General features: G+C 45.4%; 18 non-coding genes and 2 pseudogenes across 18 annotated transcripts; all 20 read left to right on the top strand.

Moving 5' to 3' along the window:
- The first annotated feature begins 415 nt into the window (after nt 1-415).
- Nucleotides 416-606, top strand: LOC141204827 (U2 spliceosomal RNA). Its single transcript, XR_012275679.1, has one exon. It is a non-coding gene; the product is annotated as a U2 spliceosomal RNA (small nuclear RNA).
- Nucleotides 607-1721: 1115 nt separating this feature from the next.
- On the top strand, nt 1722-1912 carry LOC141204826 (U2 spliceosomal RNA). The gene has a single exon (XR_012275678.1). It is a non-coding gene; the product is annotated as a U2 spliceosomal RNA (small nuclear RNA).
- A 1115-nt stretch (nt 1913-3027) lies between these two features.
- On the top strand, nt 3028-3218 carry LOC141204825 (U2 spliceosomal RNA). The gene has a single exon (XR_012275677.1). It is a non-coding gene; the product is annotated as a U2 spliceosomal RNA (small nuclear RNA).
- A 1115-nt stretch (nt 3219-4333) lies between these two features.
- On the top strand, nt 4334-4524 carry LOC141204823 (U2 spliceosomal RNA). Its single transcript, XR_012275675.1, has one exon. It is a non-coding gene; the product is annotated as a U2 spliceosomal RNA (small nuclear RNA).
- A 1106-nt stretch (nt 4525-5630) lies between these two features.
- Nucleotides 5631-5821, top strand: LOC141204822 (U2 spliceosomal RNA). The gene has a single exon (XR_012275674.1). It is a non-coding gene; the product is annotated as a U2 spliceosomal RNA (small nuclear RNA).
- Nucleotides 5822-6936: 1115 nt separating this feature from the next.
- LOC141204821 (U2 spliceosomal RNA) lies at nt 6937-7127 on the top strand. The gene has a single exon (XR_012275673.1). It is a non-coding gene; the product is annotated as a U2 spliceosomal RNA (small nuclear RNA).
- Nucleotides 7128-8239: 1112 nt separating this feature from the next.
- LOC141204820 (U2 spliceosomal RNA) lies at nt 8240-8430 on the top strand. The gene has a single exon (XR_012275672.1). It is a non-coding gene; the product is annotated as a U2 spliceosomal RNA (small nuclear RNA).
- A 1115-nt stretch (nt 8431-9545) lies between these two features.
- LOC141204819 (U2 spliceosomal RNA) lies at nt 9546-9736 on the top strand. The gene has a single exon (XR_012275671.1). It is a non-coding gene; the product is annotated as a U2 spliceosomal RNA (small nuclear RNA).
- Nucleotides 9737-10851: 1115 nt separating this feature from the next.
- LOC141204818 (U2 spliceosomal RNA) lies at nt 10852-11042 on the top strand. Its single transcript, XR_012275670.1, has one exon. It is a non-coding gene; the product is annotated as a U2 spliceosomal RNA (small nuclear RNA).
- A 1112-nt stretch (nt 11043-12154) lies between these two features.
- Nucleotides 12155-12345, top strand: LOC141204816 (U2 spliceosomal RNA). The gene has a single exon (XR_012275669.1). It is a non-coding gene; the product is annotated as a U2 spliceosomal RNA (small nuclear RNA).
- A 1112-nt stretch (nt 12346-13457) lies between these two features.
- LOC141204815 (U2 spliceosomal RNA) lies at nt 13458-13648 on the top strand. Its single transcript, XR_012275668.1, has one exon. It is a non-coding gene; the product is annotated as a U2 spliceosomal RNA (small nuclear RNA).
- A 1112-nt stretch (nt 13649-14760) lies between these two features.
- Nucleotides 14761-14852, top strand: LOC141204463 (U2 spliceosomal RNA; annotated as a pseudogene).
- Nucleotides 14853-15647: 795 nt separating this feature from the next.
- On the top strand, nt 15648-15830 carry LOC141204398 (U2 spliceosomal RNA). The gene has a single exon (XR_012275321.1). It is a non-coding gene; the product is annotated as a U2 spliceosomal RNA (small nuclear RNA).
- Nucleotides 15831-16945: 1115 nt separating this feature from the next.
- Nucleotides 16946-17136, top strand: LOC141204185 (U2 spliceosomal RNA). The gene has a single exon (XR_012275155.1). It is a non-coding gene; the product is annotated as a U2 spliceosomal RNA (small nuclear RNA).
- Nucleotides 17137-18251: 1115 nt separating this feature from the next.
- Nucleotides 18252-18442, top strand: LOC141204814 (U2 spliceosomal RNA). Its single transcript, XR_012275667.1, has one exon. It is a non-coding gene; the product is annotated as a U2 spliceosomal RNA (small nuclear RNA).
- A 1118-nt stretch (nt 18443-19560) lies between these two features.
- Nucleotides 19561-19751, top strand: LOC141204813 (U2 spliceosomal RNA). The gene has a single exon (XR_012275666.1). It is a non-coding gene; the product is annotated as a U2 spliceosomal RNA (small nuclear RNA).
- A 1115-nt stretch (nt 19752-20866) lies between these two features.
- Nucleotides 20867-21057, top strand: LOC141204811 (U2 spliceosomal RNA). The gene has a single exon (XR_012275664.1). It is a non-coding gene; the product is annotated as a U2 spliceosomal RNA (small nuclear RNA).
- A 1115-nt stretch (nt 21058-22172) lies between these two features.
- LOC141204436 (U2 spliceosomal RNA) lies at nt 22173-22264 on the top strand (annotated as a pseudogene).
- A 794-nt stretch (nt 22265-23058) lies between these two features.
- On the top strand, nt 23059-23243 carry LOC141204306 (U2 spliceosomal RNA). Its single transcript, XR_012275260.1, has one exon. It is a non-coding gene; the product is annotated as a U2 spliceosomal RNA (small nuclear RNA).
- A 1115-nt stretch (nt 23244-24358) lies between these two features.
- LOC141204810 (U2 spliceosomal RNA) lies at nt 24359-24549 on the top strand. The gene has a single exon (XR_012275663.1). It is a non-coding gene; the product is annotated as a U2 spliceosomal RNA (small nuclear RNA).
- Nucleotides 24550-25095: the final 546 nt, after the last annotated feature.

Genomic DNA, 25095 nt, shown 5'->3' with positions numbered 1-25095 from the left:
CGCGTGTCATAATAGGCTCTGAGCCTTTATATACCTGTGCACAGCAGCAGCCACCTTCAGTCTGCTGCTGGACAGCCAGCAGCAGCAGCAGGAGAGGTATGTAATCAGGAGCCCTCCTGCTAAGGGTAGACAGCTGCTCGTTCCACCCCACCCCCCGCCTTAATTGGTTCTCCTCCCTTCCAACGGTGTTGAGGCGGGTGGGAACAGCAGGGGGTGAAGGTGCTGTGTTTAAAGAGGTGGAGTTATGCAGATCTAAAACGCGTGGATTGCAGCAGCAGCAAGCCGAAAAGTGCAGGCATGTAAGGGATCTAGAGGTTGACAACATGTCTTCTTAACGGGAGTCCAGGAGCTCATCTCCACAAATGGACTTTTCAGGATCCTTGGGTGGCTCCGTAGTTTGAAACCAATTCTGGTTATCGCTTCTCGGCCTTTTGGCTAAGATCAAGTGTAGTATCTGTTCTTATCAGTTTAATATCTGATACGTCCCCTATCTGGGGACCATATATTAAATGGATTTTTAGAACAGGGAGATGGAAAAAGAGCTTGCTCTGTCCACTCCACGCATTGACCTGGTATTGCAGTATCTCCAGGACCGGTGCACCCCTTCTTTAATGCAGTTTCTAAAATCAGAAAGAATTGAATTCAATGTTTTTTGTTCATTTTGCTTGTTTGTCGGATTTTGGGATGGACTCTTTGGCTTTGCTTTTCTTCTCCTCATTGGATTTTTCATGTTCAAAGTTGCAGAAGCCAGATTACAAGCTCATTTTGGTTCAACTTCAGCAACTGTGCATTGCATTGCCATGTAATGTGATGCAATGCTATCTTTCTAGCTCTCCCTTTTTACTTCCTTTTGGATAAACAGACATATTAGGCAAGCATTTTGGAGCTTTCACCTAAATAACTACAGGTGGTGAGATAAGCTGCACAATATAATTGACCTTTCAGTATATTGTTGCACACACACCATCTATTTAGCAAATGCCCTTGTTATCAACAGCAGCCTTTTAAACTCACCTGAGCTAACAGGTATGTGCGCTGGTTACTCTGCTGCGCTTAATATTTCTTTTTTGGTTTGCTACAATGCCTTTTCTGAAACGTTGTCTCCTTCTGCTGGAACACTGACTTCTTTCATTTAATGCCTGCAGACTATAAAAGAGAACCCAACCCAAAAAGTTTGGTTGATTAGTCTGTGGCATTCTGTTAAACTGTTGCTTATGGCGGTCTCTGTGAGCTTCTCAGCGACATTAAGCCAGCCAGGTATCCTGCCTGCAGTAGATGGAATGTGGCAATGGAACGCTGGCTGCGCGTGTCATAATAGGCTCTGAGCCTTTATATACCTGTGCACAGCAGCAGCCACCTTCAGTCTGCTGCTGGACAGCCAGCAGCAGCAGCAGCAGGAGAGGTATGTAATCAGGAGCCCTCCTGCTAAGGGTAGACAGCTGCTCGTTCCACCCCACCCCCCGCCTTAATTGGTTCTCCTCCCTTCCAACGGTGTTGAGGCGGGTGGGAACAGCAGGGGGTGAAGGTGCTGTGTTTAAAGAGGTGGAGTTATGCAGATCTAAAACGCGTGGATTGCAGCAGCAGCAAGCCGAAAAGTGCAGGCATGTAAGGGATCTAGAGGTTGACAACATGTCTTCTTAACGGGAGTCCAGGAGCTCATCTCCACAAATGGACTTTTCAGGATCCTTGGGTGGCTCCGTAGTTTGAAACCAATTCTGGTTATCGCTTCTCGGCCTTTTGGCTAAGATCAAGTGTAGTATCTGTTCTTATCAGTTTAATATCTGATACGTCCCCTATCTGGGGACCATATATTAAATGGATTTTTAGAACAGGGAGATGGAAAAAGAGCTTGCTCTGTCCACTCCACGCATTGACCTGGTATTGCAGTATCTCCAGGACCGGTGCACCCCTTCTTTAATGCAGTTTCTAAAATCAGAAAGAATTGAATTCAATGTTTTTTGTTCATTTTGCTTGTTTGTCGGATTTTGGGATGGACTCTTTGGCTTTGCTTTTCTTCTCCTCATTGGATTTTTCATGTTCAAAGTTGCAGAAGCCAGATTACAAGCTCATTTTGGTTCAACTTCAGCAACTGTGCATTGCATTGCCATGTAATGTGATGCAATGCTATCTTTCTAGCTCTCCCTTTTTACTTCCTTTTGGATAAACAGACATATTAGGCAAGCATTTTGGAGCTTTCACCTAAATAACTACAGGTGGTGAGATAAGCTGCACAATATAATTGACCTTTCAGTATATTGTTGCACACACACCATCTATTTAGCAAATGCCCTTGTTATCAACAGCAGCCTTTTAAACTCACCTGAGCTAACAGGTATGTGCGCTGGTTACTCTGCTGCGCTTAAAATTTGTTTTTTGGTTTGCTACAATGCCTTTTCTGAAACGTTGTCTCCTTCTGCTGGAACACTGACTTCTTTCATTTAATGCCTGCAGACTATAAAAGAGAACCCAACCCAAAAAGTTTGGTTGATTAGTCTGTGGCATTCTGTTAAACTGTTGCTTATGGCGGTCTCTGTGAGCTTCTCAGCGACATTCTGCCAGCCAGGTATCCTGCCTGCAGTAGATGGAATGTGGCAATGGAACGCTGGCTGCGCGTGTCATAATAGGCTCTGAGCCTTTATATACCTGTGCACAGCAGCAGCCACCTTCAGTCTGCTGCTGGACAGCCAGCAGCAGCAGCAGCAGGAGAGGTATGTAATCAGGAGCCCTCCTGCTAAGGGTAGACAGCTGCTCGTTCCACCCCACCCCCCGCCTTAATTGGTTCTCCTCCCTTCCAACGGTGTTGAGGCGGGTGGGAACAGCAGGGGGTGAAGGTGCTGTGTTTAAAGAGGTGGAGTTATGCAGATCTAAAACGCGTGGATTGCAGCAGCAGCAAGCCGAAAAGTGCAGGCATGTAAGGGATCTAGAGGTTGACAACATGTCTTCTTAACGGGAGTCCAGGAGCTCATCTCCACAAATGGACTTTTCAGGATCCTTGGGTGGCTCCGTAGTTTGAAACCAATTCTGGTTATCGCTTCTCGGCCTTTTGGCTAAGATCAAGTGTAGTATCTGTTCTTATCAGTTTAATATCTGATACGTCCCCTATCTGGGGACCATATATTAAATGGATTTTTAGAACAGGGAGATGGAAAAAGAGCTTGCTCTGTCCACTCCACGCATTGACCTGGTATTGCAGTATCTCCAGGACCGGTGCACCCCTTCTTTAATGCAGTTTCTAAAATCAGAAAGAATTGAATTCAATGTTTTTTGTTCATTTTGCTTGTTTGTCGGATTTTGGGATGGACTCTTTGGCTTTGCTTTTCTTCTCCTCATTGGATTTTTCATGTTCAAAGTTGCAGAAGCCAGATTACAAGCTCATTTTGGTTCAACTTCAGCAACTGTGCATTGCATTGCCATGTAATGTGATGCAATGCTATCTTTCTAGCTCTCCCTTTTTACTTCCTTTTGGATAAACAGACATATTAGGCAAGCATTTTGGAGCTTTCACCTAAATAACTACAGGTGGTGAGATAAGCTGCACAATATAATTGACCTTTCAGTATATTGTTGCACACACACCATCTATTTAGCAAATGCCCTTGTTATCAACAGCAGCCTTTTAAACTCACCTGAGCTAACAGGTATGTGCGCTGGTTACTCTGCTGCGCTTAAAATTTCTTTTTTGGTTTGCTACAATGCCTTTTCTGAAACGTTGTCTCCTTCTGCTGGAACACTGACTTCTTTCATTTAATGCCTGCAGACTATAAAAGAGAACCCAACCCAAAAAGTTTGGTTGATTAGTCTGTGGCATTCTGTTAAACTGTTGCTTATGGCGGTCTCTGTGAGCTTCTCAGCGACATTCAGCCAGCCAGGTATCCTGCCTGCAGTAGATGGAATGTGGCAATGGAACGCTGGCTGCGCGTGTCATAATAGGCTCTGAGCCTTTATATACCTGTGCACAGCAGCAGCCACCTTCAGTCTGCTGCTGGACAGCCAGCAGCAGCAGCAGCAGGAGAGGTATGTAATCAGGAGCCCTCCTGCTAAGGGTAGACAGCTGCTCGTTCCACCCCACCCCCCGCCTTAATTGGTTCTCCTCCCTTCCAACGGTGTTGAGGCGGGTGGGAACAGCAGGGGGTGAAGGTGCTGTGTTTAAAGAGGTGGAGTTATGCAGATCTAAAACGCGTGGATTGCAGCAGCAGCAAGCCGAAAAGTGCAGGCATGTAAGGGATCTAGAGGTTGACAACATGTCTTCTTAACGGGAGTCCAGGAGCTCATCTCCACAAATGGACTTTTCAGGATCCTTGAGTGGCTCCGTAGTTTGAAACCAATTCTGTTTATCGCTTCTCGGCCTTTTGGCTAAGATCAAGTGTAGTATCTGTTCTTATCAGTTTAATATCTGATACGTCCCCTATCTGGGGACCATATATTAAATGGATTTTTAGAACAGGGAGATGGAAAAAGAGCTTGCTCTGTCCACTCCACGCATTGACCTGGTATTGCAGTATCTCCAGGACCGGTGCACCCCTTCTTTAATGCAGTTTCTAAAATCAGAAAGAATTGAATTCAATGTTTTTTGTTCATTTTGCTTGTTTGTCGGATTTGGGGATGGACTCTTTGGCTTTGCTTTTCTTCTCCTCATTGGATTTTTCATGTTCAAAGTTGCAGAAGCCAGATTACAAGCTCATTTTGGTTCAACTTCAGCAACTGTGCATTGCATTGCCATGTAATGTGATGCAATGCTATCTTTCTAGCTCTCCCTTTTTACTTCCTTTTGGATAAACAGACATATTAGGCAAGCATTTTGGAGCTTTCACCTAAATAACTACAGGTGGTGAGATAAGCTGCACAATATAATTGACCTTTCAGTATATTGTTGCACACACACCATCTATTTAGCAAATGCCCTTGTTATCAACAGCAGCCTTTTAAACTCACCTGAGCTAACAGGTATGTGCGCTGGTTACTCTGCTGCGCTTAAAATTTCTTTTTTGGTTTGCTACAATGCCTTTTCTGAAACGTTGTCTCCTTCTGCTGGAACACTGACTTCTTTCATTTAATGCCTGCAGACTATAAAAGAGAACCCACCCCAAAAAGTTTGGTTGATTAGTCTGTGGCATTCTGTTAAACTGTTGCTTATGGCGGTCTCTGTGAGCTTCTCCAGCCAGCCAGGTATCCTGCCTGCAGTAGATGGAATGTGGCAATGGAACGCTGGCTGCGCGTGTCATAATAGGCTCTGAGCCTTTATATACCTGTGCACAGCAGCAGCCACCTTCAGTCTGCTGCTGGACAGCCAGCAGCAGCAGCAGCAGGAGAGGTATGTAATCAGGAGCCCTCCTGCTAAGGGTAGACAGCTGCTCGTTCCACCCCACCCCCCGCCTTAATTGGTTCTCCTCCCTTCCAACGGTGTTGAGGCGGGTGGGAACAGCAGGGGGTGAAGGTGCTGTGTTTAAAGAGGTGGAGTTATGCAGATCTAAAACGCGTGGATTGCAGCAGCAGCAAGCCGAAAAGTGCAGGCATGTAAGGGATCTAGAGGTTGACAACATGTCTTCTTAACGGGAGTCCAGGAGCTCATCTCCACAAATGGACTTTTCAGGATCCTTGGGTGGCTCCGTAGTTTGAAACCAATTCTGGTTATCGCTTCTCGGCCTTTTGGCTAAGATCAAGTGTAGTATCTGTTCTTATCAGTTTAATATCTGATACGTCCCCTATCTGGGGACCATATATTAAATGGATTTTTAGAACAGGGAGATGGAAAAAGAGCTTGCTCTGTCCACTCCACGCATTGACCTGGTATTGCAGTATCTCCAGGACCGGTGCACCCCTTCTTTAATGCAGTTTCTAAAATCAGAAAGAATTGAATTCAATGTTTTTTGTTCATTTTGCTTGTTTGTCGGATTTTGGGATGGACTCTTTGGCTTTGCTTTTCTTCTCCTCATTGGATTTTTCATGTTCAAAGTTGCAGAAGCCAGATTACAAGCTCATTTTGGTTCAACTTCAGCAACTGTGCATTGCATTGCCATGTAATGTGATGCAATGCTATCTTTCTAGCTCTCCCTTTTTACTTCCTTTTGGATAAACAGACATATTAGGCAAGCATTTTGGAGCTTTCACCTAAATAACTACAGGTGGTGAGATAAGCTGCACAATATAATTGACCTTTCAGTATATTGTTGCACACACACCATCTATTTAGCAAATGCCCTTGTTATCAACAGCAGCCTTTTAAACTCACCTGAGCTAACAGGTATGTGCGCTGGTTACTCTGCTGCGCTTAAAATTTCTTTTTTGGTTTGCTACAATGCCTTTTCTGAAACGTTGTCTCCTTCTGCTGGAACACTGACTTCTTTCATTTAATGCCTGCAGACTATAAAAGAGAACCCAACCCAAAAAGTTTGGTTGATTAGTCTGTGGCATTCTGTTAAACTGTTGCTTATGGCGGTCTCTGTGAGCTTCTCAGCGACATTCAGCCAGCCAGGTATCCTGCCTGCAGTAGATGGAATGTGGCAATGGAACGCTGGCTGCGCGTGTCATAATAGGCTCTGAGCCTTTATATACCTGTGCACAGCAGCAGCCACCTTCAGTCTGCTGCTGGACAGCCAGCAGCAGCAGCAGCAGGAGAGGTATGTAATCAGGAGCCCTCCTGCTAAGGGTAGACAGCTGCTCGTTCCACCCCACCCCCCGCCTTAATTGGTTCTCCTCCCTTCCAACGGTGTTGAGGCGGGTGGGAACAGCAGGGGGTGAAGGTGCTGTGTTTAAAGAGGTGGAGTTGTGCAGATCTAAAACGCGTGGATTGCAGCAGCAGCAAGCCGAAAAGTGCAGGCATGTAAGGGATCTAGAGGTTGACAACATGTCTTCTTAACGGGAGTCCAGGAGCTCATCTCCACAAATGGACTTTTCAGGATCCTTGGGTGGCTCCGTAGTTTGAAACCAATTCTGGTTATCGCTTCTCGGCCTTTTGGCTAAGATCAAGTGTAGTATCTGTTCTTATCAGTTTAATATCTGATACGTCCCCTATCTGGGGACCATATATTAAATGGATTTTTAGAACAGGGAGATGGAAAAAGAGCTTGCTCTGTCCACTCCACGCATTGACCTGGTATTGCAGTATCTCCAGGACCGGTGCACCCCTTCTTTAATGCAGTTTCTAAAATCAGAAAGAATTGAATTCAATGTTTTTTGTTCATTTTGCTTGTTTGTCGGATTTTGGGATGGACTCTTTGGCTTTGCTTTTCTTCTCCTCATTGGATTTTTCATGTTCAAAGTTGCAGAAGCCAGATTACAAGCTCATTTTGGTTCAACTTCAGCAACTGTGCATTGCATTGCCATGTAATGTGATGCAATGCTATCTTTCTAGCTCTCCCTTTTTACTTCCTTTTGGATAAACAGACATATTAGGCAAGCATTTTGGAGCTTTCACCTAAATAACTACAGGTGGTGAGATAAGCTGCACAATATAATTGACCTTTCAGTATATTGTTGCACACACACCATCTATTTAGCAAATGCCCTTGTTATCAACAGCAGCCTTTTAAACTCACCTGAGCTAACAGGTATGTGCGCTGGTTACTCTGCTGCGCTTAAAATTTCTTTTTTGGTTTGCTACAATGCCTTTTCTGAAACGTTGTCTCCTTCTGCTGGAACACTGACTTCTTTCATTTAATGCCTGCAGACTATAAAAGAGAACCCAACCCAAAAAGTTTGGTTGATTAGTCTGTGGCATTCTGTTAAACTGTTGCTTATGGCGGTCTCTGTGAGCTTCTCAGCGACATTCAGCCAGCCAGGTATCCTGCCTGCAGTAGATGGAATGTGGCAATGGAACGCTGGCTGCGCGTGTCATAATAGGCTCTGAGCCTTTATATACCTGTGCACAGCAGCAGCCACCTTCAGTCTGCTGCTGGACAGCCAGCAGCAGCAGCAGGAGAGGTATGTAATCAGGAGCCCTCCTGCTAAGGGTAGACAGCTGCTCGTTCCACCCCACCCCCCGCCTTAATTGGTTCTCCTCCCTTCCAACGGTGTTGAGGCGGGTGGGAACAGCAGGGGGTGAAGGTGCTGTGTTTAAAGAGGTGGAGTTATGCAGATCTAAAACGCGTGGATTGCAGCAGCAGCAAGCCGAAAAGTGCAGGCATGTAAGGGATCTAGAGGTTGACAACATGTCTTCTTAACGGGAGTCCAGGAGCTCATCTCCACAAATGGACTTTTCAGGATCCTTGGGTGGCTCCGTAGTTTGAAACCAATTCTGGTTATCGCTTCTCGGCCTTTTGGCTAAGATCAAGTGTAGTATCTGTTCTTATCAGTTTAATATCTGATACGTCCCCTATCTGGGGACCATATATTAAATGGATTTTTAGAACAGGGAGATGGAAAAAGAGCTTGCTCTGTCCACTCCACGCATTGACCTGGTATTGCAGTATCTCCAGGACCGGTGCACCCCTTCTTTAATGCAGTTTCTAAAATCAGAAAGAATTGAATTCAATGTTTTTTGTTCATTTTGCTTGTTTGTCGGATTTTGGGATGGACTCTTTGGCTTTGCTTTTCTTCTCCTCATTGGATTTTTCATGTTCAAAGTTGCAGAAGCCAGATTACAAGCTCATTTTGGTTCAACTTCAGCAACTGTGCATTGCATTGCCATGTAATGTGATGCAATGCTATCTTTCTAGCTCTCCCTTTTTACTTCCTTTTGGATAAACAGACATATTAGGCAAGCATTTTGGAGCTTTCACCTAAATAACTACAGGTGGTGAGATAAGCTGCACAATATAATTGACCTTTCAGTATATTGTTGCACACACACCATCTATTTAGCAAATGCCCTTGTTATCAACAGCAGCCTTTTAAACTCACCTGAGCTAACAGGTATGTGCGCTGGTTACTCTGCTGCGCTTAAAATTTCTTTTTTGGTTTGCTACAATGCCTTTTCTGAAACGTTGTCTCCTTCTGCTGGAACACTGACTTCTTTCATTTAATGCCTGCAGACTATAAAAGAGAACCCAACCCAAAAAGTTTGGTTGATTAGTCTGTGGCATTCTGTTAAACTGTTGCTTATGGCGGTCTCTGTGAGCTTCTCAGCGACATTCAGCCAGCCAGGTATCCTGCCTGCAGTAGATGGAATGTGGCAATGGAACGCTGGCTGCGCGTGTCATAATAGGCTCTGAGCCTTTATATACCTGTGCACAGCAGCAGCCACCTTCAGTCTGCTGCTGGACAGCCAGCAGCAGCAGCAGCAGGAGAGGTATGTAATCAGGAGCCCTCCTGCTAAGGGTAGACAGCTGCTCGTTCCACCCCACCCCCCGCCTTAATTGGTTCTCCTCCCTTCCAACGGTGTTGAGGCGGGTGGGAACAGCAGGGGGTGAAGGTGCTGTGTTTAAAGAGGTGGAGTTATGCAGATCTAAAACGCGTGGATTGCAGCAGCAGCAAGCCGAAAAGTGCAGGCATGTAAGGGATCTAGAGGTTGACAACATGTCTTCTTAACGGGAGTCCAGGAGCTCATCTCCACAAATGGACTTTTCAGGATCCTTGAGTGGCTCCGTAGTTTGAAACCAATTCTGGTTATCGCTTCTCGGCCTTTTGGCTAAGATCAAGTGTAGTATCTGTTCTTATCAGTTTAATATCTGATACGTCCCCTATCTGGGGACCATATATTAAATGGATTTTTAGAACAGGGAGATGGAAAAAGAGCTTGCTCTGTCCACTCCACGCATTGACCTGGTATTGCAGTATCTCCAGGACCGGTGCACCCCTTCTTTAATGCAGTTTCTAAAATCAGAAAGAATTGAATTCAATGTTTTTTGTTCATTTTGCTTGTTTGTCGGATTTGGGGATGGACTCTTTGGCTTTGCTTTTCTTCTCCTCATTGGATTTTTCATGTTCAAAGTTGCAGAAGCCAGATTACAAGCTCATTTTGGTTCAACTTCAGCAACTGTGCATTGCATTGCCATGTAATGTGATGCAATGCTATCTTTCTAGCTCTCCCTTTTTACTTCCTTTTGGATAAACAGACATATTAGGCAAGCATTTTGGAGCTTTCACCTAAATAACTACAGGTGGTGAGATAAGCTGCACAATATAATTGACCTTTCAGTATATTGTTGCACACACACCATCTATTTAGCAAATGCCCTTGTTATCAACAGCAGCCTTTTAAACTCACCTGAGCTAACAGGTATGTGCGCTGGTTACTCTGCTGCGCTTAAAATTTATTTTTTGGTTTGCTACAATGCCTTTTCTGAAACGTTGTCTCCTTCTGCTGGAACACTGACTTCTTTCATTTAATGCCTGCAGACTATAAAAGAGAACTCAACCCAAAAAGTTTGGTTGATTAGTCTGTGGCATTCTGTTAAACTGTTGCTTATGGCGGTCTCTGTGAGCTTCTCAGCGACATTCAGCCAGCCAGGTATCCTGCCTGCAGTAGATGGAATGTGGCAATGGAACGCTGGCTGCGCGTGTCATAATAGGCTCTGAGCCTTTATATACCTGTGCACAGCAGCAGCCACCTTCAGTCTGCTGCTGGACAGCCAGCAGCAGCAGCAGCAGGAGAGGTATGTAATCAGGAGCCCTCCTGCTAAGGGTAGACAGCTGCTCGTTCCACCCCACCCCCCGCCTTAATTGGTTCTCCTCCCTTCCAACGGTGTTGAGGCGGGTGGGAACAGCAGGGGGTGAAGGTGCTGTGTTTAAAGAGGTGGAGTTGTGCAGATCTAAAACGCGTGGATTGCAGCAGCAGCAAGCCGAAAAGTGCAGGCATGTAAGGGATCTAGAGGTTGACAACATGTCTTCTTAACGGGAGTCCAGGAGCTCATCTCCACAAATGGACTTTTCAGGATCCTTGGGTGGCTCCGTAGTTTGAAACCAATTCTGGTTATCGCTTCTCGGCCTTTTGGCTAAGATCAAGTGTAGTATCTGTTCTTATCAGTTTAATATCTGATACGTCCCCTATCTGGGGACCATATATTAAATGGATTTTTAGAACAGGGAGATGGAAAAAGAGCTTGCTCTGTCCACTCCACGCATTGACCTGGTATTGCAGTATCTCCAGGACCGGTGCACCCCTTCTTTAATGCAGTTTCTAAAATCAGAAAGAATTGAATTCAATGTTTTTTGTTCATTTTGCTTGTTTGTCGGATTTTGGGATGGACTCTTTGGCTTTGCTTTTCTTCTCCTCATTGGATTTTTCATGTTCAAAGTTGCAGAAGCCAGATTACAAGCTCATTTTGGTTCAACTTCAGCAACTGTGCATTGCATTGCCATGTAATGTGATGCAATGCTATCTTTCTAGCTCTCCCTTTTTACTTCCTTTTGGATAAACAGACATATTAGGCAAGCATTTTGGAGCTTTCACCTAAATAACTACAGGTGGTGAGATAAGCTGCACAATATAATTGACCTTTCAGTATATTGTTGCACACACACCATCTATTTAGCAAATGCCCTTGTTATCAACAGCAGCCTTTTAAACTCACCTGAGCTAACAGGTATGTGCGCTGGTTACTCTGCTGCGCTTAAAATTTCTTTTTTGGTTTGCTACAATGCCTTTTCTGAAACGTTGTCTCCTTCTGCTGGAACACTGACTTCTTTCATTTAATGCCTGCAGACTATAAAAGAGAACCCAACCCAAAAAGTTTGGTTGATTAGTCTGTGGCATTCTGTTAAACTGTTGCTTATGGCGGTCTCTGTGAGCTTCTCAGCGACATTCAGCCAGCCAGGTATCCTGCCTGCAGTAGATGGAATGTGGCAATGGAACGCTGGCTGCGCGTGTCATAATAGGCTCTGAGCCTTTATATACCTGTGCACAGCAGCAGCCACCTTCAGTCTGCTGCTGGACAGCCAGCAGCAGCAGCAGGAGAGGTATGTAATCAGGAGCCCTCCTGCTAAGGGTAGACAGCTGCTCGTTCCACCCCACCCCCCGCCTTAATTGGTTCTCCTCCCTTCCAACGGTGTTGAGGCGGGTGGGAACAGCAGGGGGTGAAGGTGCTGTGTTTAAAGAGGTGGAGTTATGCAGATCTAAAACGCGTGGATTGCAGCAGCAGCAAGCCGAAAAGTGCAGGCATGTAAGGGATCTAGAGGTTGACAACATGTCTTCTTAACGGGAGTCCAGGAGCTCATCTCCACAAATGGACTTTTCAGGATCCTTGGGTGGCTCCGTAGTTTGAAACCAATTCTGGTTATCGCTTCTCGGCCTTTTGGCTAAGATCAAGTGTAGTATCTGTTCTTATCAGTTTAATATCTGATACGTCCCCTATCTGGGGACCATATATTAAATGGATTTTTAGAACAGGGAGATGGAAAAAGAGCTTGCTCTGTCCACTCCACGCATTGACCTGGTATTGCAGTATCTCCAGGACCGGTGCACCCCTTCTTTAATGCAGTTTCTAAAATCAGAAAGAATTGAATTCAATGTTTTTTGTTCATTTTGCTTGTTTGTCGGATTTTGGGATGGACTCTTTGGCTTTGCTTTTCTTCTCCTCATTGGATTTTTCATGTTCAAAGTTGCAGAAGCCAGATTAAAAGCTCATTTTGGTTCAACTTCAGCAACTGTGCATTGCATTGCCATGTAATGTGATGCAATGCTATCTTTCTAGCTCTCCCTTTTTACTTCCTTTTGGATAAACAGACATATTAGGCAAGCATTTTGGAGCTTTCACCTAAATAACTACAGGTGGTGAGATAAGCTGCACAATATAATTGACCTTTCAGTATATTGTTGCACACACACCATCTATTTAGCAAATGCCCTTGTTATCAACAGCAGCCTTTTAAACTCACCTGAGCTAACAGGTATGTGCGCTGGTTACTCTGCTGCGCTTAAAATTTCTTTTTTGGTTTGCTATAATGCCTTTTCTGAAACGTTGTCTCCTTCTGCTGGAACACTGACTTCTTTCATTTAATGCCTGCAGACTATAAAAGAGAACCCAACCCAAAAAGTTTGGTTGATTAGTCTGTGGCATTCTGTTAAACTGTTGCTTATGGCGGTCTCTGTGAGCTTCTCAGCGACATTCAGCCAGCCAGGTATCCTGCCTGCAGTAGATGGAATGTGGCAATGGAACGCTGGCTGCGCGTGTCATAATAGGCTCTGAGCCTTTATATACCTGTGCAAAGCAGCAGCCACCTTCAGTCTGCTGCTGGACAGCCAGCAGCAGCAGCAGGAGAGGTATGTAATCAGGAGCCCTCCTGCTAAGGGTAGACAGCTGCTCGTTCCACCCCACCCCCCGCCTTAATTGGTTCTCCTCCCTTCCAACGGTGTTGAGGTGGGTGGGAACAGCAGGGGGTGAAGGTGCTGTGTTTAAAGAGGTGGAGTTATGCAGATCTAAAACGCGTGGATTGCAGCAGCAGCAAGCCGAAAAGTGCAGGCATGTAAGGGATCTAGAGGTTGACAACATGTCTTCTTAACGGGAGTCCAGGAGCTCATCTCCACAAATGGACTTTTCAGGATCCTTGGGTGGCTCCGTAGTTTGAAACCAATTCTGGTTATCGCTTCTCGGCCTTTTGGCTAAGATCAAGTGTAGTATCTGTTCTTATCAGTTTAATATCTGATACGTCCCCTATCTGGGGACCATATATTAAATGGATTTTTAGAACAGGGAGATGGAAAAAGAGCTTGCTCTGTCCACTCCACGCATTGACCTGGTATTGCAGTATCTCCAGGACCGGTGCACCCCTTCTTTAATGCAGTTTCTAAAATCAGAAAGAATTGAATTCAATGTTTTTTGTTCATTTTGCTTGTTTGTCGGATTTTGGGATGGACTCTTTGGCTTTGCTTTTCTTCTCCTCATTGGATTTTTCATGTTCAAAGTTGCAGAAGCCAGATTACAAGCTCATTTTGGTTCAACTTCAGCAACTGTGCATTGCATTGCCATGTAATGTGATGCAATGCTATCTTTCTAGCTCTCCCTTTTTACTTCCTTTTGGATAAACAGACATATTAGGCAAGCATTTTGGAGCTTTCACCTAAATAACTACAGGTGGTGAGATAAGCTGCACAATATAATTGACCTTTCAGTATATTGTTGCACACACACCATCTATTTAGCAAATGCCCTTGTTATCAACAGCAGCCTTTTAAACTCACCTGAGCTAACAGGTATGTGCGCTGGTTACTCTGCTGCGCTTAAAATTTCTTTTTTGGTTTGCTACAATGCCTTTTCTGAAACGTTGTCTCCTTCTGCTGGAACACTGACTTCTTTCATTTAATGCCTGCAGACTATAAAAGAGAACCCAACCCAAAAAGTTTGGTTGATTAGTCTGTGGCATTCTGTTAAACTGTTGTTTATGGCGGTCTCTGTGAGCTTCTCAGCGACATTCAGCCAGCCAGGTATCCTGCCTGCAGTAGATGGAATGTGGCAATGGAACGCTGGCTGCGCGTGTCATAATAGGCTCTGAGCCTTTATATACCTGTGCACAGCAGCAGCCACCTTCAGTCTGCTGCTGGACAGCCAGCAGCAGCAGCAGGAGAGGTATGTAATCAGGAGCCCTCCTGCTAAGGGTAGACAGCTGCTCGTTCCACCCCACCCCCCGCCTTAATTGGTTCTCCTCCCTTCCAACGGTGTTGAGGCGGGTGGGAACAGCAGGGGGTGAAGGTGCTGTGTTTAAAGAGGTGGAGTTATGCAGATCTAAAACGCGTGGATTGCAGCAGCAGCAAGCCGAAAAGTGCAGGCATGTAAGGGATCTAGAGGTTGACAACATGTCTTCTTAACGGGAGTCCAGGAGCTCATCTCCACAAATGGACTTTTCAGGATCCTTGGGTGGCTCCGTAGTTTGAAACCAATTCTGGTTATCGCTTCTCGGCCTTTTGGCTAAGATCAAGTGTAGTATCTTTCGAAAAGGCGGTTTTGGATGTTGGCCGCCCTAGTAGATTGATACATTATGCACACTGGGGTTTAGGCGCTTGTTAGTACGCCAGGTGGCTACTATAGTCATCTGGTGGAAAGCATGGCCCCCCAGGATCGACGCCATTGGGCCGGGGAAGATCGAAAGCCCGAAGTGTGAAGTGCCCCAGGAGTGGTGACCCTGGGGTGCCTTAACTCACTGGGATTGGGAACCCCACTTGAGTTTATGGCACATTTGCACTAGCACTTCAATATTTCTTTCTTCACACACACCCTTATTCCGGGCCTTCTGGCCTTAGGATGGGGAATTTTTCAATTCCCGGTCGAAGGTCCGGGCAGTATTATACTGTGAAACCTTCACTATTTATTTAAATTTCTTTGTCACTGTGTGTCCACTTATTCACGTGTGTTACGTCCTACTAGGATTTTGTCGGAATGCGGTTCCCTTATGGGTTCCTCTCTTGGCAGGTCTAGGGGGGGAGTGTGTGGCCATCAGGTTCCGCTCCCCCCTGAACCCCCTTGGCTCTCCTCTTTCGGGAGGAGAGCGTTGTTGGCTCCCCTCTTCCGGGAGGGGAGCACAGTCTTTGGCTCCCAGTGCCTTGCTCGGGTGAGAACTCGGGCAGGTGCTGGGGGTAAGATTGGGTCGCCTCTGGCTCCGGCTGGAGGTGGCTATTTGTCCCTGTTCCTCGCTGTGGCCTTCTGGCTCGGAGGGACGGGGAATGGTTTGGTGGACCCTTCTCCTTTTGGAGAGGGTTTCAAGAAGACCAGCATCCTAGTGCACTTTTTTTGTGGCACTTGTCACTTTTTTAAGCGCACTCGGGTTTTGTACACGAATTCGGGCTTTCGATAAAAAAAAAAAAAAAATCTGTTCTTATCAGTTTAATATCTGATACGTCCCCTATCTGGGGACCATATATTAAATGGATTTTTAGAACAGGGAGATGGAAAAAGAGCTTGCTCTGTCCACTCCACGATTTGACCTGGTATTGCAGTATCTCCAGGACCGGTGCACCCCTTCTTTAATGCAGTTTCTAAAATCAGAAAGAATTGAATTCAATGTTTTTTGTTCATTTTGCTTGTTTGTCGGATTTTGGGATGGACTCTTTGGCTTTGCTTTTCTTCTCCTCATTGGATTTTTCATGTTCAAAGTTGCAGAAGCCAGATTACAAGCTCATTTTGGTTCAACTTCAGCAACTGTGCATTGCATTGCCATGTAATGTGATGCAATGCTATCTTTCTAGCTCTCCCTTTTTACTTCCTTTTGGATAAACAGACATATTAGGCAAGCATTTTGGAGCTTTCACCTAAATAACTACAGGTGGTGAGATAAGCTGCACAATATAATTGACCTTTCAGTATATTGTTGCACACACACCATCTATTTAGCAAATGCCCTTGTTATCAACAGCAGCCTTTTAAACTCACCTGAGCTAACAGGTATGTGCGCTGGTTACTCTGCTGCGCTTAAAATTTCTTTTTTGGTTTGCTACAATGCCTTTTCTGAAACGTTGTCTCCTTCTGCTGGAACACTGACTTCTTTCATTTAATGCCTGCAGACTATAAAAGAGAACCCAACCCAAAAAGTTTGGTTGATTAGTCTGTGGCATTCTGTTAAACTGTTGCTTATGGCGGTCTCTGTGAGCTTCTCAGCGACATTCAGCCAGCCAGGTATCCTGCCTGCAGTAGATGGAATGTGGCAATGGAACGCTGGCTGCGCGTGTCATAATAGGCTCTGAGCCTTTATATACCTGTGCACAGCAGCAGCCACCTTCAGTCTGCTGCTGGACAGCCAGCAGCAGCAGCAGCAGGAGAGGTATGTAATCAGGAGCCCTCCTGCTAAGGGTAGACAGCTGCTCGTTCCACCCCACCCCCCGCCTAAATTGGTTCTCCTCCCTTCGAACGGTGTTGAGGCGGGTGGGAACAGCAGGGGGTGAAGGTGCTGTGTTTAAAGAGGTGGAGTTATGCAGATCTAAAACGCGTGGATTGCAGCAGCAGCAAGCCGAAAAGTGCAGGCATGTAAGGGATCTAGAGGTTGACAACATGTCTTCTTAACGGGAGTCCAGGAGCTCATCTCCACAAATGGACTTTTCAGGATCCTTGGGTGGCTCCGTAGTTTGAAACCAATTCTGGTTATCGCTTCTCGGCCTTTTGGCTAAGATCAAGTGTAGTATCTGTTCTTATCTGTTTAATATCTGATACGTCCCCTATCTGGGGACCATATATTAAATGGATTTTTAGAACAGGGAGATGGAAAAAGAGCTTGCTCTGTCCACTCCACGCATTGACCTGGTATTGCAGTATCTCCAGGACCGGTGCACCCCTTCTTTAATGCAGTTTCTAAAATCAGAAAGAATTGAATTCAATGTTTTTTGTTCATTTTGCTTGTTTGTCGGATTTTGAGATGGACTCTTTGGCTTTGCTTTTCTTCTCCTCATTGGATTTTTCATGTTCAAAGTTGCAGAAGCCAGATTACAAGCTCATTTTGGTTCAACTTCAGCAACTGTGCATTGCATTGCCATGTAATGTGATGCAATGCTATCTTTCTAGCTCTCCCTTTTTACTTCCTTTTGGATAAACAGACATATTAGGCAAGCATTTTGGAGCTTTCACCTAAATAACTACAGGTGGTGAGATAAGCTGCACAATATAATTGACCTTTCAGTATATTGTTGCACACACACCATCTATTTAGCAAATGCCCTTGTTATCAACAGCAGCCTTTTAAACTCACCTGAGCTAACAGGTATGTGCGCTGGTTACTCTGCTGCACTTAAAATTTCTTTTTTGGTTTGCTACAATGCCTTTTCTGAAACGTTGTCTCCTTCTGCTGGAACACTGACTTCTTTCATTTAATGCCTGCAGACTATAAAAGAGAACCCAACCCAAAAAGTTTGGTTGATTAGTCTGTGGCATTCTGTTAAACTGTTGCTTATGGCGGTCTCTGTGAGCTTCTCAGCGACATTCAGCCAGCCAGGTATCCTGCCTGCAGTAGATGGAATGTGGCAATGGAACGCTGGCTGCGCGTGTCATAATAGGCTCTGAGCCTTTATATACCTGTGCACAGCAGCAGCCACCTTCAGTCTGCTGCTGGACAGCCAGCAGCAGCAGCAGCAGGAGAGGTATGTAATCAGGAGCCCTCCTGCTAAGGGTAGACAGCTGCTCGTTCCACCCCACCCCCCGCCTTAATTGGTTCTCCTCCCTTCCAACGGTGTTGAGGCGGGTGGGAACAGCAGGGGGTGAAGGTGCTGTGTTTAAAGAGGTGGAGTTATGCAGATCTAAAACGCGTGGATTGCAGCAGCAGCAAGCCGAAAAGTGCAGGCATGTAAGGGATCTAGAGGTTGACAACATGTCTTCTTAACGGGAGTCCAGGAGCTCATCTCCACAAATGGACTTTTCAGGATCCTTGGGTGGCTCCGTAGTTTGAAACCAATTCTGGTTATCGCTTCTCGGCCTTTTGGCTAAGATCAAGTGTAGTATCTGTTCTTATCAGTTTAATATCTGATACGTCCCCTATCTGGGGACCATATATTAAATGGATTTTTAGAACAGGGAGATGGAAAAAGAGCTTGCTCTGTCCACTCCACGCATTGACCTGGTATTGCAGTATCTCCAGGACCGGTGCACCCCTTCTTTAATGCAGTTTCTAAAATCAGAAAGAATTGAATTCAATGTTTTTTGTTCATTTTGCTTGTTTGTCGGATTTTGGGATGGACTCTTTGGCTTTGCTTTTCTTCTCCTCATTGGATTTTTCATGTTCAAAGTTGCAGAAGCCAGATTACAAGCTCATTTTGGTTCAACTTCAGCAACTGTGCATTGCATTGCCATGTAATGTGATGCAATGCTATCTTTCTAGCTCTCCCTTTTTACTTCCTTTTGGATAAACAGACATATTAGGCAAGCATTTTGGAGCTTTCACCTAAATAACTACAGGTGGTGAGATAAGCTGCACAATATAATTGACCTTTCAGTATATTGTTGCACACACACCATCTATTTAGCAAATGCCCTTGTTATCAACAGCAGCCTTTTAAACTCACCTGAGCTAACAGGTATGTGCGCTGGTTACTCTGCTGCGCTTAAAATTTCTTTTTTGGTTTGCTACAATGCCTTTTCTGAAACGTTGTCTCCTTCTGCTGGAACACTGACTTCTTTCATTTAATGCCTGCAGACTATAAAAGAGAACCCAACCCAAAAAGTTTGGTTGATTAGTCTGTGGCATTCTGTTAAACTGTTGCTTATGGCGGTCTCTGTGAGCTTCTCAGCGACATTCAGCCAGCCAGGTATCCTGCCTGCAGTAGATGGAATGTGGCAATGGAACGCTGGCTGCGCGTGTCATAATAGGCTCTGAGCCTTTATATACCTGTGCACAGCAGCAGCCACCTTCAGTCTGCTGCTGGACAGCCAGCAGCAGCAGCAGCAGCAGGAGAGGTATGTAATCAGGAGCCCTCCTGCTAAGGGTAGACAGCTGCTCGTTCCACCCCACCCCCCGCCTTAATTGGTTCTCCTCCCTTCCAACGGTGTTGAGGCGGGTGGGAACAGCAGGGGGTGAAGGTGCTGTGTTTAAAGAGGTGGAGTTATGCACATCTAAAACGCGTGGATTGCAGCAGCAGCAAGCCGAAAAGTGCAGGCATGTAAGGGATCTAGAGGTTGACAACATGTCTTCTTAACGGGAGTCCAGGAGCTCATCTCCACAAATGGACTTTTCAGGATCCTTGGGTGGCTCCGTAGTTTGAAACCAATTCTGGTTATCGCTTCTCGGCCTTTTGGCTAAGATCAAGTGTAGTATCTGTTCTTATCAGTTTAATATCTGATACGTCCCCTATCTGGGGACCATATATTAAATGGATTTTTAGAACAGGGAGATGGAAAAAGAGCTTGCTCTGTCCACTCCACGCATTGACCTGGTATTGCAGTATCTCCAGGACCGGTGCACCCCTTCTTTAATGCAGTTTCTAAAATCAGAAAGAATTGAATTCAATGTTTTTTGTTCATTTTGCTTGTTTGTCGGATTTTGGGATGGACTCTTTGGCTTTGCTTTTCTTCTCCTCATTGGATTTTTCATGTTCAAAGTTGCAGAAGCCAGATTACAAGCTCATTTTGGTTCAACTTCAGCAACTGTGCATTGCATTGCCATGTAATGTGATGCAATGCTATCTTTCTAGCTCTCCCTTTTTACTTCCTTTTGGATAAACAGACATATTAGGCAAGCATTTTGGAGCTTTCACCTAAATAACTACAGGTGGTGAGATAAGCTGCACAATATAATTGACCTTTCAGTATATTGTTGCACACACACCATCTATTTAGCAAATGCCCTTGTTATCAACAGCAGCCTTTTAAACTCACCTGAGCTAACAGGTATGTGCGCTGGTTACTCTGCTGCGCTTAAAATTTCTTTTTTGGTTTGCTACAATGCCTTTTCTGAAACGTTGTCTCCTTCTGCTGGAACACTGACTTCTTTCATTTAATGCCTGCAGACTATAAAAGAGAACCCAACCCAAAAAGTTTGGTTGATTAGTCTGTGGCATTCTGTTAAACTGTTGCTTATGGCGGTCTCTGTGAGCTTCTCAGCGACATTCAGCCAGCCAGGTATCCTGCCTGCAGTAGATGGAATGTGGCAATGGAACGCTGGCTGCGCGTGTCATAATAGGCTCTGAGCCTTTATATACCTGTGCACAGCAGCAGCCACCTTCAGTCTGCTGCTGGACAGCCAGCAGCAGCAGCAGCAGGAGAGGTATGTAATCAGGAGCCCTCCTGCTAAGGGTAGACAGGTGCTCGTTCCACCCCACCCCCCGCCTTAATTGGTTCTCCTCCCTTCCAACGGTGTTGAGGCGGGTGGGAACAGCAGGGGGTGAAGGTGCTGTGTTTAAAGAGGTGGAGTTATGCAGATCTAAAACGCGTGGATTGCAGCAGCAGCAAGCCGAAAAGTGCAGGCATGTAAGGGATCTAGAGGTTGACAACATGTCTTCTTAATGGGAGTCCAGGAGCTCATCTCCACAAATGGACTTTTCAGGATCCTTGGGTGGCTCCGTAGTTTGAAACCAATTCTGGTTATCGCTTCTCGGCCTTTTGGCTAAGATCAAGTGTAGTATCTGTTCTTATCAGTTTAATATCTGATACGTCCCCTATCTGGGGACCATATATTAAATGGATTTTTAGAACAGGGAGATGGAAAAAGAGCTTGCTCTGTCCACTCCACGCATTGACCTGGTATTGCAGTATCTCCAGGACCGGTGCACCCCTTCTTTAATGCAGTTTCTAAAATCAGAAAGAATTGAATTCAATGTTTTTTGTTCATTTTGCTTGTTTGTCGGATTTTGGGATGGACTCTTTGGCTTTGCTTTTCTTCTCCTCATTGGATTTTTCATGTTCAAAGTTGCAGAAGCCAGATTACAAGCTCATTTTGGTTCAACTTCAGCAACTGTGCATTGCATTGCCATGTAATGTGATGCAATGCTATCTTTCTAGCTCTCCCTTTTTACTTCCTTTTGGATAAACAGACATATTAGGCAAGCATTTTGGAGCTTTCACCTAAATAACTACAGGTGGTGAGATAAGCTGCACAATATAATTGACCTTTCAGTATATTGTTGCACACACACCATCTATTTAGCAAATGCCCTTGTTATCAACAGCAGCCTTTTAAACTCACCTGAGCTAACAGGTATGTGCGCTGGTTACTCTGCTGCGCTTAAAATTTCTTTTTTGGTTTGCTACAATGCCTTTTCTGAAACGTTGTCTCCTTCTGCTGGAACACTGACTTCTTTCATTTAATGCCTGCAGACTATAAAAGAGAACCCAACCCAAAAAGTTTGGTTGATTAGTCTGTGGCATTCTGTTAAACTGTTGCTTATGGCGGTCTCTGTGAGCTTCTCAGCGACATTCAGCCAGCCAGGTATCCTGCCTGCAGTAGATGGAATGTGGCAATGGAACGCTGGCTGCGCGTGTCATAATAGGCTCTGAGCCTTTATATACCTGTGCACAGCAGCAGCCACCTTCAGTCTGCTGCTGGACAGCCAGCAGCAGCAGCAGCAGGAGAGGTATGTAATCAGGAGCCCTCCTGCTAAGGGTAGACAGCTGCTCGTTCCACCCCACCCCCCGCCTTAATTGGTTCTCCTCCCTTCCAACGGTGTTGAGGCGGGTGGGAACAGCAGGGGGTGAAGGTGCTGTGTTTAAAGAGGTGGAGTTATGCACATCTAAAACGCGTGGATTGCAGCAGCAGCAAGCCGAAAAGTGCAGGCATGTAAGGGATCTAGAGGTTGACAACATGTCTTCTTAACGGGAGTCCAGGAGCTCATCTCCACAAATGGACTTTTCAGGATCCTTGGGTGGCTCCGTAGTTTGAAACCAATTCTGGTTATCGCTTCTCGGCCTTTTGGCTAAGATCAAGTGTAGTATCTTTCGAAAAGGCGGTTTTGGATGTTTGCCGCCCTAGTAGATTGATACATTATGCACACTGGGGTTTAGGCGCTTGTTAGTACGCCAGGTGGCTAATATAGTCATCTGGTGGAAAGCATGGCCCCCCAGGATCGACGCCATTGGGCCGGGGAAGATCGAAAGCCCGAAGTGTGAAGTGCCCCAGGAGTGGTGACCCTGGGGTGCCTTAACTCACTGGGATTGGGAACCCCACTTGAGTTTATGGCACATTTGCACTAGCACTTCAATATTTCTTTCTTCACACACACCCTTATTCCGGGCCTTCTGGCCTTAGGATGGGGAATTTTTCAATTCCCGGTCGAAGGTCCGGGCAGTATTATACTGTGAAACCTTCACTATTTGTTTGATTTTTTTTTGTCACTGTGTGTCCACTTTTTCACGTGTGTCCACGTCCTTACTAGGATTTTGTCGGGATGCGGTTCCCTTACGGGTTCCTCTCTTGGCAGGTCTAGGGGGGGAGTGTGTGGCCATCAGGTTCCGCTCCCCCCTGAACCCCCCTGGCTCTCCTCTTTCGGGAGGAGAGCGTTGTTGGCTCCCCTCTTCCGGGAGGGGAGCACAGTCTTTGGCTCCCAGTGCCTTGCTCGGGTGAGAACTCGGGCAGGTATTGAGGGTAAGATTGGGTCGCCTCTGGCTCCGGCTGGAGGTGGCTATTTGTCCCTGTGCCTCGCTGTGGCCTTCTGGCACGGAGGGACGGGGAATGGTTTGGGGGACCCTTCTCCTTTTGGAGAAGGTTTCAAGAAGACCAGCATCCTAGTGCACTTTTTTTTGTGGCACTTGTCACTTTTTTAAGCGCACTCGGGTTTTGTACACGAATTCGGGCTTTCGATAAAAAAAAAAAAATCTGTTCTTATCAGTTTAATATCTGATACGTCCCCTATCTGGGGACCATATATTAAATGGATTTTTAGAACAGGGAGATGGAAAAAGAGCTTGCTCTGTCCACTCCACGCATTGACCTGGTATTGCAGTATCTCCAGGACCGGTGCACCCCTTCTTTAATGCAGTTTCTAAAATCAGAAAGAATTGAATTCAATGTTTTTTGTTCATTTTGCTTGTTTGTCGGATTTTGGGATGGACTCTTTGGCTTTGCTTTTCTTCTCCTCATTGGATTTTTCATGTTCAAAGTTGCAGAAGCCAGATTACAAGCTCATTTTGGTTCAACTTCAGCAACTGTGCATTGCATTGCCATGTAATGTGATGCAATGCTATCTTTCTAGCTCTCCCTTTTTACTTCCTTTTGGATAAACAGACATATTAGGCAAGCATTTTGGAGCTTTCACCTAAATAACTACAGGTGGTGAGATAAGCTGCACAATATAATTGACCTTTCAGTATATTGTTGCACACACACCATCTATTTAGCAAATGCCCTTGTTATCAACAGCAGCCTTTTAAACTCACCTGAGCTAACAGGTATGTGCGCTGGTTACTCTGCTGCGCTTAAAATTTCTTTTTTGGTTTGCTACAATGCCTTTTCTGAAACGTTGTCTCCTTCTGCTGGAACACTGACTTCTTTCATTTAATGCCTGCAGACTATAAAAGAGAACCCAACCCAAAAAGTTTGGTTGATTAGTCTGTGGCATTCTGTTAAACTGTTGCTTATGGCGGTCTCTGTGAGCTTCTCAGCGACATTCAGCCAGCCAGGTATCCTGCCTGCAGTAGATGGAATGTGGCAATGGAACGCTGGCTGCGCGTGTCATAATAGGCTCTGAGCCTTTATATACCTGTGCACAGCAGCAGCCACCTTCAGTCTGCTGCTGGACAGCCAGCAGCAGCAGCAGCAGGAGAGGTATGTAATCAGCAGCCCTCCTGCTAAGGGTAGACAGCTGCTCGTTCCACCCCACCCCCCGCCTTAATTGGTTCTCCTCCCTTCCAACGGTGTTGAGGCGGGTGGGAACAGCAGGGGGTGAAGGTGCTGTGTTTAAAGAGGTGGAGTTATGCAGATCTAAAACGCGTGGATTGCAGCAGCAGCAAGCCGAAAAGTGCAGGCATGTAAGGGATCTAGAGGTTGACAACATGTCTTCTTAACGGGAGTCCAGGAGCTCATCTCCACAAATGGACTTTTCAGGATCCTTGGGTGGCTCCGTAGTTTGAAACCAATTCTGGTTATCGCTTCTCGGCCTTTTGGCTAAGATCAAGTGTAGTATCTGTTCTTATCAGTTTAATATCTGATACGTCCCCTATCTGGGGACCATATATTAAATGGATTTTTAGAACAGGGAGATGGAAAAAGAGCTTGCTCTGTCCACTCCACGCATTGACCTGGTATTGCAGTATCTCCAGGACCGGTGCACCCCTTCTTTAATGCAGTTTCTAAAATCAGAAAGAATTGAATTCAATGTTTTTTGTTCATTTTGCTTGTTTGTCGGATTTTGGGATGGAATCTTTGGCTTTGCTTTTCTTCTCCTCATTGGATTTTTCATGTTCAAAGTTGCAGAAGCCAGATTACAAGCTCATTTTGGTTCAACTTCAGCAACTGTGCATTGCATTGCCATGTAATGTGATGCAATGCTATCTTTCTAGCTCTCCCTTTTTACTTCCTTTTGGATAAACAGACATATTAGGCAAGCATTTTGGAGCTTTCACCTAAATAACTACAGGTGGTGAGATAAGCTGCACAATATAATTGACCTTTCAGTATATTGTTGCACACACACCATCTATTTAGCAAATGCCCTTGTTATCAACAGCAGCCTTTTAAACTCACCTGAGCTAACAGGTATGTGCGCTGGTTACTCTGCTGCGCTTAAAATTTCTTTTTTGGTTTGCTACAATGCCTTTTCTGAAACGTTGTCTCCTTCTGCTGGAACACTGACTTCTTTCATTTAATGCCTGCAGACTATAA

This window comes from Phyllobates terribilis, unplaced genomic scaffold (genome assembly GCF_046119375.1).
Source record: "Phyllobates terribilis strain yellow unplaced genomic scaffold, ASM4611937v1 Scaffold_134__1_contigs__length_4944459, whole genome shotgun sequence".
In the NCBI taxonomy this organism is placed as follows: domain Eukaryota; kingdom Metazoa; phylum Chordata; class Amphibia; order Anura; family Dendrobatidae; genus Phyllobates; species Phyllobates terribilis.
This window is presented reverse-complemented; position numbering and strand designations above follow the sequence as displayed.